The sequence below is a fragment of the Semicossyphus pulcher genome, unplaced genomic scaffold, assembly GCF_022749685.1.
Source record: "Semicossyphus pulcher isolate SPU_LCO1_2020_fin unplaced genomic scaffold, fSemPul1.0.p SCAF_24, whole genome shotgun sequence".
NCBI lineage: Eukaryota > Metazoa > Chordata > Actinopteri > Labriformes > Labridae > Semicossyphus > Semicossyphus pulcher.
Genome location: NW_027211698.1, coordinates 742947 through 748946, shown reverse-complemented (window position 1 = coordinate 748946; position 6000 = coordinate 742947).

Sequence of the window (6000 nt, the reverse complement as noted above, 5' to 3'; positions counted from 1 at the left end):
CCCTAGGGCCACTCTTTTTTTCATCTGTATGTGGATTATTTAAAATCAGCATGTTCATGTGATCCATTTCTCTCTGTGGATAAAAACTTCAGTAAAGAGTTTAACAGGTTCCAGGCATAATTTTAATAATTCTGGTGGCTTTAAAATAATGTTTGATCCCACAATAGAGAAATCCGCACTTAATTACCTTGGACATATATTGGATAATCATTTATCTTGAGAGCACTTGGCTTTAGAGGTCATTTCAAAGGTGATGTTCATTTAAAGGCTGGGAACTGAACATTTTTGTGGGATGGGGCAGTGAAAATTCTCTCTGATGCTCTAATTCGGTGTCACCTTGACTATACCAGACGTGTTTGGTATGATTTTATTCCAAAGGCAATCTAAAATAAACTTCAGAAGTCACAAACCATTTTATAGTTGTTTAGAGGCCACCAGTCACCAATCACTGGGATTTTTAATATATGAAAAGGACCAGATTAAATTACATATAGTGCTGAAGATAGTGGATGTGCCCAGCTTTCTTACTAACTATACTAACTATACTGTACTCAACAGCTGTCCTTTGTCTTGAGCTATACAAAGAAATACAGGTAATTGATGTTATGTGCAGCTTCAAAACTGCTGCTCTCATATCGTATTGTGTTGTGGCAGGAGATATTTTCTGCACTGAAAATGTAGGGAGATTAAACATTTTATTGATATTTGATAAAAAAATGTTATCGCCCTCAAATTGAACCTGAAAAAAAGCCAATGTGGCTAAGTACAGAGCTAATACATATCTCACCCATTTTTTGCCTCACTCTCAATCTGCTAATGGCCATTGTTACTGCTGACTTTCAGTGTGAATACAATAATGATGCTTTTCATTCAGGATGCCAGTTAAAATTTGACAGGGCCCTCTTTTTTTGGCAGTGTGACATCTTGAATTAGCCATTTTTTTTGCAAGCTCCTGCTTTGTTTTTTAAACCAATAAAAATCTACTGAGCATCTCTGAATCACATCCTTTTATCTAGTAATGCTAATTGACACGCAGCTTCCTGTTTGCTTACATGAGCTGATTTTGACACTTTGGATGGAAGGTAGTCTGTCACCTGTGTTCAGCAGGTAGACGTCTGACAGTGAAGAGAGCTCAGGAACAGATGGAAACTTAGTGCTTGAACTGTCAATCAGGTGCTTTTCGGGGATCTTTTGCAACAGTTTTCCCAGCAAGACGGATTTATAAGAAAGACAAATACTGTTGTTTTTATTTCGAGGTTCCTTTCACACAGCACATAGCACATAGAGAGTACTTTCAGTATGGGTAGGTTCTTATCTCAAAGACAGAACAAATGGTACTCATGTTGAATGTTAATGTATAAACAAACACTTGAGTGTGGGGTTCCCCAAGGATGCACCCTAGGGCCACTTTTTTTTCATCATTATGTAAATTATTTAAAATTGACATGTTTATGTGATCAATTTATCTCTGTGGATGATTCTGCCCTACTTAAGAAGTAAGACGATATGATTGTAATTGAAAATAACTCGCGTTACCTTTTGCACAGAACATAGCGCATTGAAAATAATAGGGTTTCCTTACTTAAAACTAAATCTCAACCTAAGAGGGTTTATTTGTTTTTATTGCAAGTTACACTCATAATGCTCCTCTTAAGATCACATTACTGTACCAGTGGGAATGCACAGGTGTTTATTCTTCCAAAGTAGTTATTTTTAAGACTTGAACGTCTCTTGACAAACGTTGAAGCTAGACACTGTGTGCGGGGCTGACACACAAATGTTTCTTGGTGTCAGTGCCAGTAATGCAAGAGAAATGAGCTGCACGCAAATGTGACAGTACCCTGGTGTGTTGTGTAATATGCCCTGAGAATTTTATTCTCTGTTTTTTTCCACTAACAACAATTTCTGCTGTGTTAGTGGCCCATGCTCAACTCAGACCTTTTCATTCGCCGCTTCTTCCACCGCACAGTACACTAATACAAAGCACTCAGAGCTTGTTTACATTGTTTTAAACCGCAGCAGTTTTTTTGGGAAGTGATTCTGGGATGAGCTCAGGGGGAGATGAGTCCTTGCGTGTTATTATGAATGAGGTCCCTTGCCTGAGAGTGTGTATAGATCAAGATCTTTGGTGGGTCAGTGAACCGCTCAGAGAGAGATGAAGATTTGCAAACACACTTTCAAAAAACACGACATGTTTTGAGACTACATTATTGAATCTATCTTGTGTGAGTCTGTATATGTCCTTGAACCACTTGAGCTGTCCAGTCGGCCCGAGTGTATGTGGCTGGAAAAGACATCAAGCTGGAGAACTTAATTGGTCCGTAGAGGGCTTTGCTAAGAATGGAGGGAAGGAGAGAGGAGGAGGGGGTACATTTGACAGAGCAAAAGAGAGAGAAATACAGCAATAAAAGGAAAAAGAAAATGGGTAAGGAGCAGTCGGGGCAAAAATATAGAACGGAAGGTTGAAAGAAAAGGGAGAAAGATGACAGACAGGTGGAGGAAGTGAGACAGAGCTTGTAAGAGGGGTGGTGAAAAGACTGTGAGGGGTGTAGAATAGAGGTTGGGAAGATTGAGCGATCGGGCTGAAATGAAAGCAGCTGTAAAGGGAACTGAGGGGGAAATGAAAATGGATTGAATGGGGACACGAGGGGAGAAACAAAAGGGGAAAGATGAGCGATGGTAATCGAGAGGATGCGTGCAAGGCTTCGACTGATGAGAACAGAGAAGAGGGAAGGAAAAGGCTTTCATGTCTTCTTCGTGCCGCGATTCGGGGGATGAATTATAGTCGCGGAAGAGAGCAGGAGAATATTAACCTGACACTCATCCTGAATTCCGATTTTGCTCCTCGCCATCATTCCGAATGCTTTCCTTCCTGCTGGCTTTCAAACAAACCAGAGCAGAGGGCATCGTTCAAACTTGTCTTGTCTACTTCATCTTAATCTTTAAGCACGAGGCTTTTCAGAAACGTGTGGGTTGTCTAAACTCTCTACAGCTAAAAAGGCCACAGTGGGAAAATGTCTTTGAAGCGTTCTTTTGTTGGAAGGAGATTTGTAGCTTTCAATCAAAACAAGTGGAATATTTACGGAGATGTCTGGCTGAAGATGGCTGCAGACTCAACTAATTTCAAAGCTAGTTTTTATTCTTCATCAAGTCAGCTGTTATCAAAGATGGCTATTTTTATAGTCACCTCTGTCACATAATGTTTTCATTGCCTCCCATGTTTGACAGCTTACTCCATTTCTCCCAGGTCATGCATAATAAGTGCTCACTCATGGATGAGGCTCATATGGCACACAGCACACCCACCACCTTTTATGTAACACATCTGGCTGTGAGTGTAAGAACTCAAAGCCACTCCAGCGACGTAGGCGTGAGTCACTTCCTAAGTCCCCTTGATCATTGCAGGACCTGGGCTCGACGCTTTGCTGAGACCTGCACTAGTTTCAATTAATTTTCATCTGGGTGTCCTTGGCCGTGTTGTTTTCATCAACCTAGAGACAAAGACGAGGGTAAAGGAGACGTATGCTGTCGCCTTCTGTAACTTGTCAGCTCCATTTTTCACACGGATGGTTCAGCCAAGTAAAATGTCAGGATTAAGAGCGAACTTTAAATGATGTGGATTTGACAAACATCTGTAGACAACAGATTGTTTTGTTTTTTCTCGTGTTAAGAGGGCCAATCCAGTAACCTGACAATCAGATGTAGAAGCCATTGATGTTCATTTTCCCTACGAAATTCTGTCATATTCCCAATTTTCCTTGTTTGAGTGTTAGGGATATATTCATTCACATTATATTTTGTAGACACGTAGTAGTAGTGGCTAGCAGTCTATCAAATAAATATGCAGATTTTAACTGCCTGGAAACATTTTTGATTTATAAGCTTCTTACTCAGCGTCATTGTGCCTTAAATAAACACAAATGCTCTGCTAAACTTAAAGAAATTTCAATTATACAGTGGGTGGGTCTCTTTTTAAAAGCTGATGTCGTGTTTTTCTGGGCACTAATTGGCTGACACCTAAAGTCTGTTTGTATGATCCGAATGAAGGACCAAATTGTTACGATGTCGCATTTTGCTTCGAGTTTGGTTTGTGTTCACACGGCAGCTTTTACTAGCGGACCAAATGTTTTGATGCACGAGGATATGGCTTTCTGATAGGTCAGAATTTCCGCGTGGGAAAACTCCCTGAAGTAAACAGAGAGAGAGGGAGAGCACTCAATTACACTCAGAATCGCAGACTCTAATGTTTTGTTGTCGGAGTATTTTCCGCACTTCGATTAATTCCATTCTCCTTTAGTATTTTACTGGGGCGACTGTGGCTCAGTGGTGGTCGGTCGTCTCTCAATTGGAAGGTTGGGGTTGGATTCCTGACTGACTGACATGTCGAAGTGTTCTTGGGCAAGACACTGAACCCCAATTGCTCCCGGTGGCAATTTGGGGTTCATCAGGTATGTATGATCCTGATTAGAAATTGGCACTTAGGTCATTGCCATCAGTGTGTGAATGAATGGGTGAATGTGACATGTAGTGTAAAAGTGCTTTGAGTGGTGGGAAGACTAGAAAAGCTCTATATAAGAACAGTCTGGATACAGCTGCAGGCTTGTGTGATCCAACAAGCATTTGTAAAGTTGTTTGGTCTGCCTATATTTCGTCGCTCCCCCACGTTTGTCCTCTACTCATCTTGCTGTCTGACTGTCTCTGCAAGTGTCAACGTCCATTAATAACCCACAATGCACAGTTTTTTTGGTTTGCTTCCTATATTAGGGCCTACTTTAAGTCCGTTTATGTTCTCGCCTGACTTGAACCGGACCACGATTTTATTTGGAAACGGGCCGAGTCCCGTATTCTCTGGTGGACCATGGTCTGGTGGTTTGGTCGGCACCAGAGTTCAATTGTGTGTTCTGACGGGCAGGAAGAATTGGTGATGATGCTTTTGGACTACTTCTTACTGAAAATGTATGAAGAGAAAAATGAAGAGAAAAATCGGTGGGGGAGACCTAACTAAGACAATCACCAGAGTCATTCAAGTTTCCTTATCTGTGAACATTAACCTCAGACCAACACAAGAAGCTGTTCTGCTGTTAAATATGTCGCCGTGCTCTTTCTTCTGGTAAAAAAGTGTGTGTTTTCATGAGCAAAAGTGGCTATTTGGCTAAGTGGCAGCTCCACCTGCCGATCTCTACTGCGCAGCCCTGGCTCCAAATGATGTCACCATTGCAAGATGGCAGCACCCGTCACGGGGGCTATTTTGGCAACAATTTTGTACAATGAGAGCCGCGTCGTCCATCTATACAGTGATTAGCTGTTACATGTACAGCCAACTGCTGGCTTCTGGCTTCCCAGTTGGCTATTGTTGCGTCCCATGTGACAATCCATCGAGTGCGTGCTCGGCTGTCCTCTGGGTTCCCCCCACACAACAGAATATTGTATCGTAAATATCGAACATGTTCTTCCAAACCTTCTTCCGAGCAGATTGGTGCAAGTACCTCACATCAGAGGAAAATCAGGCAACATAATATTTAGAACCATCAAAAAGTCAGGCCTAAAATGGGCCTGATTATCTTGTAGTGTGTACCCCGCTTTATTCGTAATCCTGCATTAGCACTGATTGGTCTGGCTGATCTTTTCAATTAGGAAAACAACAGACCTACTTGAATCACCTAAAAATGACACATGGTGTCAACACACTGTGCCAAACCCCTATAGTGTAGGCTCTACATTGTGCTGTATAGTGCAGGCCACCATCTTTCAATGCATCCGCACAGACAACTCAGACAATACGAAGCAGCCCATACATGAAATGGGCTGACGTTTACTACGACTAACAAGAGGCAACACAAGCAGCCGCTCGGCTGAAAGGAAAAATAATGAGACTGGAAAAAAGGGGAGAGACAAAAAACATTTCTGCTTTGAGGCAGCATACGTACAGCACATGCACATGAACACACACGTACTCTTTACACCCAGCCAGTCAGTGAGCCAGCCAACAAGCTAGCAAGC